Below are 15,134 nucleotides of genomic sequence, written 5' to 3' on the forward strand. Positions count from 1 at the left end.
CTTGGTCTGCTGTGCTTTTGTGTGTGTCTGACACAACAGTTGCTGGACAGAGGGTGATTTTTCTTAGACACTTAAATTTGAGGTCCATTATCACATTAAGAGCCAGCTTCTTAATTGTTCTCTTGATAAGCCCTATATAGCAAGATTTATTTGCAGACAAGGGAACATGCTTTTTATCATGACTCTGAAGTTGCTGACCTCAAATTTAGTGTAATGACACACTTTGAAAGCACCAAGCAGCCTAATATATAGGACAGCCTACTAGATGGGCAGGATCCATTTAATAGCATGGAAGATGTGGCCTTCAGTTAGGAAAAATTAGACAGGAATGAATATTACTCTTTTTTATCTCTTAAAGACCTGAGGCTTGTGTGGGTGTTGGTTAAATAGTAGTCAGTTAAGTGCTGAGACAACAGACAACGGCAGACATGAATCAGAAGTATCTCAGGTAAGCAGCATGCGGGACCCTCAGCCCAGCTTTCTAGTCTCATGTAGTAGATTGGTTTCAAACAAAACCAGACAATCCTTCTTAAGATGCTAAGAGTAACAAAACTTGGGAAATAATCTCTCAGAGGTAGTTTAAAATATTTATTTAGCCTCGGAGCTGGGTGGGTGGGGGTCATTATGCAGGTAAGCACCATAAAACTTAAAACTGCAGGAAGCCTCAGGATTTTAAGACAGGGAAGCAGTTGTGGAGGGTCCATTTCTTCTATCTGCTGAGACGCAAATGCCTGCTTCTGCAAGCATTGGGACATTGCAGAGGTTAGATATTTTGAAAACCTTTAAAAAAAATAGTAAGATGCTGAAATAAGTTACCAGTGGGAAAAGATTGGGTTATTAAAAATAAGCATTGAGCCAGACGTAGTGGCGCACGCCTTTAATCCCAGCACTCGGGAGGCAGAGGCAGGCGGATTTCTGAGTTCGAGGCCAGCCTGGTCTACAGAGTGAGTTCCAGGACAGCCAGGGCTACACAGAGAAACCCTGTCTCGAAAAACCAAAAAAAAATAAAAAAATAAAAAACCGTTGAGTACTTGTTTTCCTGAGAGGCATAGGAAAAAAAAATGGCTTATCTGACCAAAGAGCTCGTTAAGTCGCAAGCAAGCAGCTGGAGGTGGCTTTAGGCTCCTGTGCACATTCAGATTGTTTTATAGCAGGGTAGGAAATTCAAGCAATACTGTTACTAGTTTCCTCTCTCTCTCCCCCCCCCCCCTCTCTCTCTCTCTCTCTGTGTGTGTCTTTGTCTTTCTTTCTTGTAATTTCCCTTAAAGATAATGTTGGGCCTTCCTGGAAATGTTCATCTCCGCAGGCAGGACTACCCTAGTGTAGAAAACTGAGCTCCTGGCTCTGGTAGATCCTGTGATAAGCAACCCTCCCTTCTGTTGGCTGTGGGATGAAATGAACACAGAAAAGAGCGCGTCAAAGTTGTCGCCAGGTGAGAGCATTACTAGTGATTTCGCTTGTTAGACATTGTTAGCGGAGAAGAAGTTCCGGCTTTGCCACCTTCTCATCTCTAAAGTGTATCCATTCTTTTAATAAATGCTTTTTTCCCCTCTGGTATTAGGAATTGAAATCAAGGCCTGATGTGTGCCAGTGTGTGCCAAGTGATTTCTCTGAATCCCTGAACTCTATTCTCAACCCTCCAAAATACTTTTGTGTGAGTGCGCGTGCATATGTGCGGGTACGGGAAGAGACCAGAGGTTGGCATCAGGTGATTTCCTCAAGATGGCTCTCTGCCTCGTAAGGTATTAGGCAAGGTCTCTTTCACTCGAGCCAAGAGTGACTAGCTAGCCAGCTTGTTCTGGGGATCCCCTGAGCCTGCAGCAGATTGCTGGTGGGCCACCACACCGGCCTGACATTGGCATGGCTGCTGGGGGGCCAGAACTTCGATCCTCAGGTTGGGAAGCAAGTGCTTTGCCCATTAAGCCATCTCTCCATCTTCCTCCACCTTATTGTTTGACACGGGGTTTCTGGATGAACCTGGATCTCATTAATGTGCCTAAGCTGGCTACCCAATAAGCTGCAAGGTCCTACCTCTCCTTAGTGGCCCCAGTGCTGGGGTTACAGACACCGACTTCTGTGCCCAGCTTTAGCGTTGTGCTAGGATCCAAACTTGGGCCCTTATGCTCCGTGACAGACACTGTCTACACTTTACCAGCTGGGCTAAAAAATATTCTTTAGGATTGCTGTGTGTGCCAGAGGCCAGAGGCAATAGGCTTGCTTCAGGAAATTCAGACCCTTGTTGGGAAGTAGATCTTAAGCAAAAGAACACAAGAAAAAAAATGTACTGTGCTAAATCGTGGAGAGGGAAAGGACAAGCTATCAAAATCAAAAGATCGGCACTGGTGAGATCTTAACTAGCCCAGCAGTTAAGAGCATCGGCTGCTCTTTCAGAGGACCAGGGTTCAGTTCCTGGCTAACAACTGTCAGTAACTACTGTTCCAAGGTTTCCAGCACCCTCTTCTGGCCCCTTCTGATACTTATGCACATGGTGAGCAAATATATGTGCAACGGAAACACACACACACACACACACACAAACATACACAAAGTCAAAAAATATATATCTGAGAAAAATGATTTATAAAAGAAAAATGACCAGGGTCTGGAGAGATGGTTCAGCAGTTAAGAGTGTTGTATGTATGCGAGTCCGAGGCCTGGGTTCAATTCCCAGTGCTCACATGGCAGCTCACAGCTGTCTGTAACTCCAGCTCCAGGGGATTTGTTGTCTTCTGTCCTGAGGCTACTAGATGGACATAGTGCACTTACATCCGTGCACACAAAACACCCGCATGCATAAAATATATAAATCTAAATTAAAAGGAAATTATATTTAAAAAGTGACCGGTGAGGATGTGAAGAAGGCAACTGATTGGAAAGGAGGGCATGATGGGAAAGTGGTCCCAGCTCACTTAGGAGTTTGAGGCAGGAAGACCACTTGAGCCTGAGAATTCAAGGCTAGCCGAGGCTATATAGCAAGAGCATATTTCATAAAGTAGTGAGTGATAGGTAAGCCTTTGTTTTATGCTTATGGTGTTGGGGATTAAACCCAGGGGTTATGCAAAAGAATAAAGAGGAATGGGGGGGGGGGGCATGCTGTGCAAAGGCCCTGAGGTAGAAGTAGGATAAGGCCAAATGGAAAGGAAAATGGAAAGGAATGGCTTAAAATTGAAAGGGATTGGAGGCCACCCAGTGTTAAAAGGATGTGTGATCCAACTTGTCCAAGTTCTTGAGTGAAAAGGGATTTGAATTTGGCCTAGTGTGGAATCCCACAGACCAGATGGGAGGCTGTTGCAATAATTGAGGAGGTGCTGTGGTAACCGTCAAATACAGTGAAGGTATGGAGGTAGCGAGTAGTGGGTCCTTTCAGAAATATGTTATAGATTGAGTTGCTCTCCCTTGGGACAGATTGGCTGTGATGGGGGAGGGGGGAGAGCAGGGGAAGGAAGATTAAACAGGTAAACTCAGGGAGCTGTGCGTTTGAAAGCGAACCAGGAAACAGTTCTGCTTTCTCACTCCAACAGTCACCCTGATACCAGGGTGAGGTCACCATGACAAAGACAACCCTGGGCAGTGCCACTTGTAAGCTGAGTCTTCTGTTGAAACCAGTGACTCCACTGAAAGTGCCATTGAAAGCAGGGCGTGGATGCCTGTGTCTACAAATGCCGACTGTTTGAGTGTGGGCCAAGTACCTGCTTGGTAATGGTGTGGCTGGTGTGTGACCTCGTTGGAGTGTTCTGGCAAAGTGATGACGTCCCAGTTTCAAGGAATATAGAACCCAGGAAAGGAAAACCTGATATAACAGTGGGGAAGAACGTCCCTGTGCAAAAAAATAACACTCGGTTAAGAGCACTGACTGCTCTTCTGAAGGTCCTGAGTTCAAATCCCAGCAACCACATGGTGGCTCACAACCACCCGTAATGAGATCTGATGCCTCTTCTGTGGTGTCTGAAGACAGCTACAGTGTATTTACATATATATAAAAAATAAATAAATCTTTAAAAAAAAATAACACTCAAGTATGCAAACCATCTATTTCACATCAGAGATGGCGAGTAGTGGAAAGCCATCTTCTTAAATTCCCTTCTATCCAAAGGCCTTTACAGTGTTTCTCTAGCTACCATCCGAGGAAGAATTTTATAAGCAGTATCTGATAGGCCATTTGAATTGTAGCTATTAACTTTGAAATGCAATAATTATATTACAGGCAGTACGTGTGCTTGTTAAAATACCATCAACTCCACACAGGTAGCTGCTTAGCTATTCATTAAAACACTTTGCTATGGGAAAGGTCGCTTCGCCCGCCCGCCCGCCCTCCTCAGAGGACAGCTAGTGCTGGATTCAGCTTAAGCTCCAGGAGTGAGAGGGAACTCAAGACTGAGGTGGAGGAGAGCGTAGGTAATAAGAGGCCATTTGATCCTTACATCTTACAGCAATTCCCAGCGTTGCCTTTGGCTCTGGGTCTAGGGCAGGCCTCTAAACCTTCAGGGCCTTTGGAAAACACCCAAGCCGTGTATTGACTGGCAAGTGGGTCTTCCCCACATGGTGCCCCAAGTCAGACAGAGTTCATGTCCCCCAAGAGGCCATGCCTGAGATGCCTGCTTTCACCTGACCACTTCTGTCTTGTTTATTGTGTGATCGGGGACTCGGTCATTGTTGAGAGTCAGTGAGTGGCTTACTGAGTGAATAGCTGAGATTCCTGCATGGTAATGGTAGTTTGCATTCAAGGTTTTTATTTGTTTGGCTTGTTGGTTTGTTTGAAGCATGTAGTCCAGTCTGGCTTCAAACTCTTCATCCTGCAGCTTCTGCCTCCTGAGGTCTAGAATTTCAGGAGTGAAATACCTCCACACTTAACAAGAGAGCCTCTTTTTTTGCAAAAGAAGTGTGTTGATAACCTGGTAGAGAAAAAGCAAGGGTCTGAGTGTCCAGGCTGTCCCCAGGGGACATGAGGAATGTGCTGTGGAAAGAAGAAAGGCAGCTGTAATTATCCTCCCTGAAAGCCCGCCTTTGAGCTACCCAAAGGGAAGGCATTATCAAGCAATACCAGAGCCGTCCGTCCACTGGAGATGTGGCTGCAACACACTTCATTTCTCCATGCCCTTCTGTGATCAAGGGCACAGCTAAGCACCAGAAGAGGGGGATCCTCCAGAAAGCCCAGCCTAAAAAGGCCTCTTGTCACCAAGAATGGTGCCAGGTCTGAAGAGCAGCAGCAGCAGCAGCGGCAGGCTGAGCCCCCGGGTATCTAGGGCCGTGACCTCTTAGAGCACGCACGGTTCTCTCACGGAGAGTGAATGTGACCTGCAAGTCACAAAAATGGAACCTCTCTCATTTTTTACTAACCATTTGTTAAGTTGTGATTTAACATAAAACTCTTTGGGTGTGTTTTCTTCCTGCCTTGAACTTACAGCGATAGTAAGATAAGCCACATATTCTCTGCTCCCTTGCCAGGAGCTCACAGAGGGAGACCGTCCACCTGTTTACAGGGTGAGGAGCTGAGGAGGACTGAGCGCTCTTTGATGTTGGTCACTGAAGTTTGTTTTCTCTCGGCCAAGGCATGGAGCACCAGACTGTGCACTCTCTTTCCCCAATCCTTGAATGCTGTTTTCACAAGGGATCTCTCCCTGTCGGGATAAATTCCTTTGGCAGGCCAGGCCAGGCATGATACATTGGTGGTTATATCTGAGCTCAGGTCTCACTATAGAATAGCACCCATATATAGCTTTCTGAAAGATGATCAACTTTATAAGTAGACCTGATAGGCTTACATGTCAAAAATGAGTTAAGTTTTCTAATTTGTAGGACGTCTTTCAGGATGAGTGCTTGAATTTTTGTTGTCTGTTTATAGAGATCCCATGGTCATATGTTGCCACTGGCTGCACTGTCCAGCTGTGTTGCTGATTGCAGGAGCTGCTGGTTCCCCGTTTCACCCACTGGTGTGAAAGCCAGAAAGGCCTTGGTGATGGGCTCTACATCCCTAACAAGTTTCGGAACATAGATCATGGGATTTTTAAGTTCTTCCAGGTGGTGGAGGAGGAGGAGGAGGAGGAAAGAAAAAAAAAACCTTCTGGAAATGATATAAGAAAACTAAACTGAAATTATATAGTGCTAATTGTGTAGGTGAAGGTGAATATTTTCCTGTACCTTCAAATGCAAGTCCCTTGGTACTTACTTTAGATGGGCGTGTTTGAGTATTTGGTAACTAACGTAGAACTATTTATCTTTGTGTCGGGAACCATCTGACTTTGGTTAGCTGTAGCATGCTCAGGTGTCCTGTAGCCATCAGACTTGGTGGTGTGAAGATTATAAGTGTTAGCTTACAAGTGATTCCCCTAGGCTCTCCCGGGGACCTAGCAACCGCTTACATCGTCACCTGCTGCCTGGCAGGACCTTCAGGTTTGTGCAGCCAGATAAAAGGACCCCACCTCTGTTCTCTCTAGATAGATAGATAGATAGATAGATAGATAGATAGATAGATAGAGATAGATAGATCTCCCCTCGCCTACCCCATGTGTTCCTGGCCGGTTTCTCTCCCCCCTTTTCTGTCCTTCTCTATGCCCTATCCTCTTCTCTGCCCTCATGGCTCTGTTCCTGCCTGTCTGTCTGTCTGTCTACATGTCTACTTGTCTGTCTCTACCCCTTCTCTGGGAGCTCACTGCCCTCCCTTCCTCCAAATAAGCCCCTTTATAACAGATCTATTGCATGGTGTAATTTCTCAGAGGAACACCTTGGCATGGGCCCGCCAGGTCCCTTCTCGCTGTGTTACAGTTCATAACTATAAGGCATATGCCCTGTGCTACAAATAAAGCTGCCTGTGCGTTTGGATTACAGCTAAGTAATAGTTATAGCTGCAATTCATGGCAGGCCGTGTTCTAGAAACGGACCATCTGCACTTTATGAGCCCCTTCTGAAGCAGGTGCCCTCAGCCTCGTTTCAGAAGGGGAGCTGGAACCAGAGAAGAGTTAGACAAAGTTGCTCAAGGTCTCTCAGCTCAAAACTACTAACTGCACAGGGGGAAAAGAACCCTAGAGGAAATGTATGAAACAGTAGTGGTTGGACTAGCATGGCTTGAGTCCACTTTTAAAGCATAGCTGATTCTTCTTTTCCTTGTAACACGCCTTACTTTTGTTTGTGTGTGTGTGTGTGGGGGGGGGGTGGCTTTGTTTTTGCTTTTGTTTATTTCTGAGACAGGATCTTGCCATGTAGCTCAGTCTGGCCCGAAACTCTCAAATCCTCCTGCCTCAAGTCTAAGTGCTGGGATTCCAAGTGATCTCCACCATGTCCTGGTGTCTTGATTACTGAAGACTATAGTACAGGGAACATTCTTTTACATTTCTTTGTCCCCCACCCTCTGCACGTGTGCGCGCGTGTGCGTGTGCGTGCGTGTTTCACTACACATGTGAAGTTCAGAGGATGACTTGAGGTAGTTTGGTTCTTCCACCACGAGTCCCCAGGACCTAACTCTGGTCATCAGGGTTGGCCACAGTGACTTATCTGCTAACCACCTCAGCAGCCTGCAAATCACTCTCACCTGCCTTTCCTGTGGGGTTTTTGTTTTTGTTTTTGTTTTCTTTTTTCATGTCAAATACTGGCTCTTAGGACCAAGTTTGGTGTTTCCTAACGAATAGCCTTTTCAGTGCTACTAAAATGTTTTTGGAGCTGCGGCAGGCGCAGTCCGTCCACCGCTCTCAGGATGGGCCAGTCCCTCCAGCAGCTGTCAGTTGGCAGAAGGAAGGATTCAGGTGGAAGGCTAGCCAATGGGTAATTCTATAATCAAAACTCGGCCCTGGTTGCCACCTACCCACCCCATTCCACAGCAGAACTGGCTAAACTGCATAGCTGCTGTGGAGGACACAGCGCCCGAGTGTTAGAGGGCGTAAACATCTCTGTCCCTGCTACTCTGATCAGCTGCTGTGCTATCCAGGGCAGAAGTTTTTTTGAACCTCAGCAGCCCGGCCCACAGTGTGGCATTCTGCCCTATTTATAATCTCTGGGGAAGACAGCTCCTGAGCTGCTCCATGAAATGTCCCTATCTAGGAAAAGACTGTGCTCCGCTTTCAAATGCCCTGGAGGGTGCCGTTCTGTCCCTCGCCTTCCTCCCAGAGGAGCCATAGGCGGCTAGGTTCTGATGCTGGGTTTCTATGGGGATGATGCTGGCGTGCGCCACTGGAGCCTGTAATTGAGATTTGGCCCTAAGAGAGAAGTGAGTAGCTGTGCTGACCCTGAAGTCTAAGCTAGACCCCGAGACCCTGAAATGAACACTGACACATCTATAGAGTGGTGAAGCTGTGGTCTTCTTGACCTTCCGGTGGTGCTCAAAGTAGATGCTATATTTATTAGTTTAACGAGAGAGGTGGCTTTGTATTCCATAGGGTCTTACGTTAGTAGAGTCTTCGTGGTGAAATTTGTACTTTAGTGGGAGTGTCCTTTTATGTGGAATATTTTTACGTTCTTCACAGTAAGGAAGTTTCCAGCAGTTGTCTCAGTGTTTAAAGTTAGAAATTAGTGACAAGACTAGCCTCTAGGCTCCATGAGTCAAGGCACTTCCCGCCAAACCCTTCAGTACCCAGGAGTCACTCCGAACCAACCCCTACAAAGGGGTGCTCACCATGGCATGGCTGCTCGCACACATACAGTGTATACGCATGCACACCCACAAATAAACACATAGACAAACAAATAGAAAACAGGCAGCTGCTGTCCCAGGGCAACTAATGCTCTGATGTTTGGTGCTCAGGCTCCTCCCTGTCAGGAGGCCATGCCCCCCCCTCACCACTCTTAACTACAGTGCAAAGAGTATAAATACGTTTGCATGGGATCCCGAAGACTGTGATTCTCTCTGTGTGGCTGCCTTGTGGAATGTGGACAGCATTTGCTCCAGCCGCAGAGTAACTGTTTCTGAGGCATTCGTTCCTCGTAGCCCTTTGCCCACCTGCGCGAGCGAGCTTTACATCCGCAGGGGTGATTGGGAGGATCTGTTTTTCCTCATCTGTGGAGAAAGATCCTGTCCTCCTCCACATTCCCTAATCCACCCTCCCTTCTTCCTCCTCCCCATCCCCAAACAAGGAGAGGGTCCATCTCACTGTGTACCCAAGGCCAGCCTCCACACTCCTCCTGTTTCTCTCTCCCAAGTGCTAGGGTTATAAATGTGATGACTGATCTCCTTAAGGCACCATCCGAAAATATGTAAGAAACATAAACAATGTTTTATGTATTTTTAGATGTTAACATTATCTTGGAATCCTCACCACCCCTCCCAGCACCCCCCCACCCCCAAGAACCCCTGCGTAAATGCCACAAGGTAGGTAGGTGATTTGGGGGAAGTGTATTTTTCACTTATAGGAACACAGACTGTCACTTGGGAGAGAATACAAAACTGGGCGTTGCTGCTAGGAGACTATGGGAAAGGGACGGCAGAAGTACAGGGACCAAGTTTCTTATTCTCTGCCGCACTGTGTGATTGGGATTTTATCCTATTATTTTAAAATAGTATATATTAATTTTTATTAATTACTAATATACTATATTACATATTAATATATAACATATACTAAAATATTCTATTGTTTTAAAATATTCTAGAAGGGCTAAGACATATAGCCCAAGGGTGGAGATCTTGCCTCTTATACGTAAGACCTTAGGTCTGATTCCTACACCACACACCACACCAAACCCCAAAATGTTTCTGTGACCCCCCCATCACGTTCTACAAGTTCAGAGGTCCTTTCTAATTTCAAAGGATGAGATTTTAATTATAATAGTAAAATATAAATGTTAATTTTCTAAATATAATTATAAATTATAAAACATATATTATAAATGATATACTTTTAAGAGGGATCATTTGATTTTTTTTTAAGTTTTCTGATAGGTGGAGGACCTTTTTCATATCATGGGCTTAAAAAATAAACTCGTGCATGAGATTATGGCTGTCTTACTGTACTCTGCCCTTTGGACAGAAAAAATGAGCCCAGCCCTGATCCCAAGATAACTGCCCTGTTCTGGGCCTATGTGAAAGGTAATGCCGGAACACATACATTGCTACTTTATGCCGTGTGGTCATGCTGGGACAGATTGTTTATTAACTGCTTCTCTCGGGGATAGGAATTAAGTGAATTAAAAAACAGATTCAAGAAAAAAAAAAACACTGAAAAATGGAGTTGAGGGCTGGTGAGATGGCTCAGTGGGTAAGAGCACCCGACTGCTCTTCCAAAGGTCCAGAGTTCAAATCCCAGCAACCACATGGTGGCTCACAACCATCTGTAACGAGATCTGGCGCCCTCTTCTGGAGTGTCTGAAGACAGCTACAGTGTACTTACATATAATAAATAAATAAATCTTTTAAAAAAAAAATGGAGTTGATTTAATGTTGAAGCCCACAGCCATAATCCGATTTGGGATTCCAGAGGGCGAGTCACTCATGAACTTTGTTAACGGAGTTTTCAGGCTCAAAGCCTGGGCCCCTGGCAGATCAAAGGCTCACCCACCAGCCCCAGTGTGCCTGTCTCTAAAGAGACCAGACATACTGAAAAACAGGAAAGGGGGTGTGTTCAACATGGCCACGGTGGGAAGAGGTCCAGCTCCCCACCCCCGCCCCCGCCCCCTGTCTGATTTGAGGTGGGTTTAAGCACAGGGCAAATGGCATGCATCACTAAGCAAATTTGTCATTGTGAGACCCCACCCCCACCCCATCATCCAACAGCATTGCCTAGCTCCAATGTACCTTGTAAGATGTGGTAAGTTGCCAGAACTGTGTGAAATCTCTTCGTTGGAGACAGTTTCCTCTTCTATCTAGTTGGCACCGGCCTTCTTTTCCTCTGTGTGAGACTCCTGAGGACATTTTTTTTTTTCCGAGACAGCGTTTCTCTGTGTAGCCCTGGCTGTCCTGGAACTCACTCTGTAGCCCAGGCTGGCCTTGAACTCAGAAATCCGCCTGCCTCTGCCTCCCAAGTGCTGGGATTAAAGGCGTGTGCCGCCACCGCTGCCCGGCTCCTGAGGACATTTTGATATTTGGGACACAGGTGTCTCTTTAGAATATCTTGTCTGACTACAAGAACATAGCCCACAAGATCAACTAGGCAGGGCTCCACAGGGGCTCACAGTGGAGTGACAGTCACAGACCCAGGGTGGGTCTGAGCTAAGCCCTCTGCATGTGCGTTAGGACGGGCAGCTGTTCTTGTAAGTGGGGCTGTCTCTGACTCTTGCCTGCGCTTGAGAGCTTTGTCCTCCAGCCGGGTTGCCTCGTCTAGCCTCGATGTGAGGGCATGTGCCTCGTCTTATTGCAACTTGATATGCCCTGCTCAGTTGATATCCCTGGGAGGCCTGCATTTTTTTTTTTTTTTCCTTTAAGAGAAACAGGAGGAGTAGATCTAGGGGCGTGGGGGAGGGCGTGGGGGAGGAGGTAGAGAAACTGCGCTCAGAACACTCTAGGTGGCATTTGCCAGGGAGCTCGCTACCTCTGATTGCAGGTCTTCTTACTCACACCCCCGAAAGATGCCTGCTGGCAGAATTCGGGTCTGCTTAGGAAAACGAGCAGCAAGATCAGCGAGGTTTTTTTTTGCCGACATGTGGTGCTGCAGGTTTCCAAAGCCAGTCCAGCTCCAGTGCACGAGCAGCGAGCAGCGGGGCAGTCGTTGGTGGGAAGTGTTCTGAGCGGAGCACTTTGCCCCCGGAAACCTTTAGAGAAAGGCGAGCCCGGTCCCAGGAATGGTCGGGTGGCGTTCTCTGGAGGTCTTGAATGTGTATGCATGCCTGACTGACAGGAGGCCTGGTGGAGAAGCCCCCGCCCCAGCTTCCTGACTGGCCCTGCCGCCTGCAGCCCCTGCTGTGGTCATCCGAGCTTCTCCTTTTCAGGTTTCTACAAGTGACATTACAAAAGCCCAAACACCTTTCATCACCAAGGCAACTGTGACTATCAGGGAAGAAAAACACAAATAATCCTCTCAACCTCCTGACAAATATGCAAAGTATTCCAGGCCCTGCCAGGCCCTGAAAAGATAGAGGCTCGCAGGGAAGAGCTGATAAAAGACCTGCATCTTCCTGCAGTGGCTGTTCCTCTCCCACCCCTCCTTCCCAGCTGTGTCTCACAAACCGTGAAAGATCTCTCTTTGCCGATCAGAGACCTGCATCTCACGTGACTTTGTTGGTCCTGGCTGCATCTCTTGATGCATTTCATGTTTTTTTCCTGGCAGTTCTCTGTGCTGGATCTTCAGTGGTCATCTTACAGATTATGGCTGGTGGCAAGCTATGGTGGCGAGCTATGCTGGCGTTTCCCTTTCTCCTTTTAATGTGGGATATTTAAATTGAAAGAGTTTGGGCTGGGCTTTCCACTCTGTATTAGAGCACTTGCCTAATACACTTGTACTGAGGCCTTGCAGTTCGTCCCTAGCACCCCACCACCACCCACACACATGTGTACTCACTCCTGTACGCACACATGTACACACACAAAGTGGAGGGGAAAGCGGCTCAAACTCTGCCCAGAAAGAATTTGAAAGTGAATCAGGAGAATGAGTTTAAAGCAAGCCTTTTGGTCAAGGAGAATGCTGAGGGACTCAGAGAGAATGCAGAGGGACTCAGAGAGAATGGAGAGAGGGACTCAGAGGATGTAGAGTCCTTGCCAGGTCTGCAGCAGCGCTGGTGGCAATTTCTAAGCTTCGTTTCCCTCCCCTGTAAAGTGAATGCACTCCCCACTCCATGCCATCCTGTGAGGCGCAAGTGTGAGAGGTGCAGGGCATGCTGGGAGTGCTGCTTGAGGGTTAGGGTTCTACTTTCCTGTGTGCAGACTGAGTCAAATAGCTCGGGGTTGGGGGGTAGAGAGGATGGGAGAGGGATTGGCCTTTGCTGAGCTACAGTCAAAGGTGAGAGAGGAAGTTGTGCTCATTTGGACAAAACCATCATTTCCTTAAAGTCCAGGCCCTAAGCTTTTAAGTAGGTCACTGAAGAAGAAAACAACAACAACAACAACAAAACCCCCCAGTAAGTTCTCCATGTGTGAGGCGGCCTGTGGTGCTCCATGTGTGAGGCGGCCTGTGGTTCTCCATGTGTGAGGCGGCCTGTGGGTCTCCATGTGTGAGGCGGCCTGTGGGTCTCCATGTGTGAGGCGGCCTGTGGGTCTCCATGTGTGAGGCGGCCTGTGGGTCTCCATGTGTGAGGCGGCCTGTGGTTCTCCATGTGTGAGGCGGCCTGTGGGTCTCCATGTGTGAGGCGGCCTGTGGGTCTCCATGTGTGAGGCGGCCTGTGGGTCTCCATGTGTGAGGTGGCCTGTGGGTCTCCATGTGTGAGGCGGCCTGTGGTTCTCCATGTGTGAGGCGGCCTGTGGGTCTCCATGTGTGAGGCGGCCTGTGGGTCTCCATGTGTGAGGCGGCCTGTGGGTGGCTCTCTGGAGGCCAGGTATTGGGAGTGGTTGTTCCTCAATGGCCTGCAGTGACTTAGGCTCCTAGTTCACTAGAGATCAGGTTTCCAGAAGGAAAATGAATGCCAAGGAGAATTCCCCCTGCCTGAAGTTTGCAGTCAGGATATGTCTGGTACCCTGGCGTTTGAAGTAGTTTTGCAGAGGGCCATGTAAAATGTTTGAATGATGTTTGCAATATTGTTTTATGATAGCTAAGTCAGACGTGAATACTTTCTGGTCAGGCTTTCATTACTTCAAACGGTTATAAAGTACAATCATATAATTACATAATATAAAAGTATATAATAGAAAATATAATAAAATTATATAATAATGACCCTATTGAAAGAAAATATGACATTGGAACTCCCCCCCCCACCCCCGACAGGGTTTCTCTGTCTAGCCCTAGCTGTCCTGGAACTCAGTGTAGACCAGGCAGGCCTTAATCCCAAGTTCTGGCATTAAAGGCATGTGCCACCACTGCCTGGCTAAACATACCAGAATTTTTAACAAAGAAAATAAAACACAGAGACACACCCACAAAAAGCAAAACCTACAAAAACACAGAAATCAGAAACCATAATATACAAGCAAAAGATCAGTAAGGTTAAAAAAAAAAAATCCCCAGACAAAGCAACCTGAGACAAAAGGTAGACAGAAATACTACTGCGATCATTTGTGTTGGCTAATAATGCTGGGCACGGGGCCTGTGCGTCAGTGTGGTTTGTATATCTAGGGAGACCTCCTTGGAGAAACTAATGTTTCCTTTGCAAGCTGTTGTCAGTGGAGATAGCTTTTGGGTTAGGGTGGGGGCTTGTGTGCACTTCCCCTCTCAGCACTGGGACCCCATCTGGCTTGAACCTGTAGTGCCCTGTGCATGCTGCCACTGTTGGCATCAGGACCTCTGAAACCTGTGACATCACATACACGGGACCTACAGACCTGTTGCCAAGACAATGACCACCATATTCCCAGAATCCACTTGACTCACTTCCCACCTTTACCTGTGTTATGTCATTATCCATATATACAAGGGAACGGCCCTCCCTCTCCCCCCCCCCTTTCTGCCACCACCTTCCTTGCCTCTCTCCCTTTCTCTCTCCCAATACCTCTTACATGTAGAACTGTTTTGGCCTGGGTGCTGAGTTCAGACAAGAGCTGCTATTCTAATTTACCCACCTCCATCTCTGTGGGAGCATGTGTGTGTCCGGCCTGTTATCTTGAAGGCTTTCTTAATATTCTCCATTCCCTCTGGCTTTCATAACCTTGCTGCCTCCTCTTCCACAGAGTTCCTGAACCAAGGGGAGAGGTTTGATGGAGACCTCCCACTTAGAACTAGTGGTCCAAGATCTCTCGCTGTCTGTATGTTGTCCGGTTGTGGGTCTCTGTTAATTCCTGTCTTTGGGGGTTTGTTTGTTTGTTGAGGTAGGGTCTCATTATGTAGCCCTAGCTGACCCAGAACTAGATAAACAGACCAGGCTAGCCTCAAACTCACAGAGACATGCCTTCCTCTGCCTCACAGATGCTTGGATTAAAGGCATATGCCGCCACACCTGACTGAGGTAGGGTCTTGTATTTTCTAGGCTGACCTCAAGCTCCTACTGTGCCCACCGACTATCCCAATAGCTGGGACTCCAGGCCTGCATCACTGCCAAGCTCTTGATTTCTAGAAATAACTCATTATTCTAGCTAATTATAAGGGTTGAGGGTGGAACTCAATGGTACAGTACTTGTATAGTGTGCTCAA

At 47.2% G+C, this 15,134-nt stretch overlaps 1 protein-coding gene across 2 annotated transcripts in view; it reads left to right on the forward strand.

The window, feature by feature from the left end:
* Window positions 1-15,134, forward strand: part of Rab11fip1 (RAB11 family interacting protein 1) — a 35,411-nt gene that overhangs the window by 2,641 nt on the left and 17,636 nt on the right. The window lies entirely within an intron of this gene.

This window comes from Mus caroli, unplaced genomic scaffold (assembly GCF_978045245.1).
Source record: "Mus caroli unplaced genomic scaffold, Mus_caroli_1 scaffold_10, whole genome shotgun sequence".
Classification (NCBI taxonomy): Eukaryota; Metazoa; Chordata; class Mammalia; order Rodentia; family Muridae; genus Mus; species Mus caroli.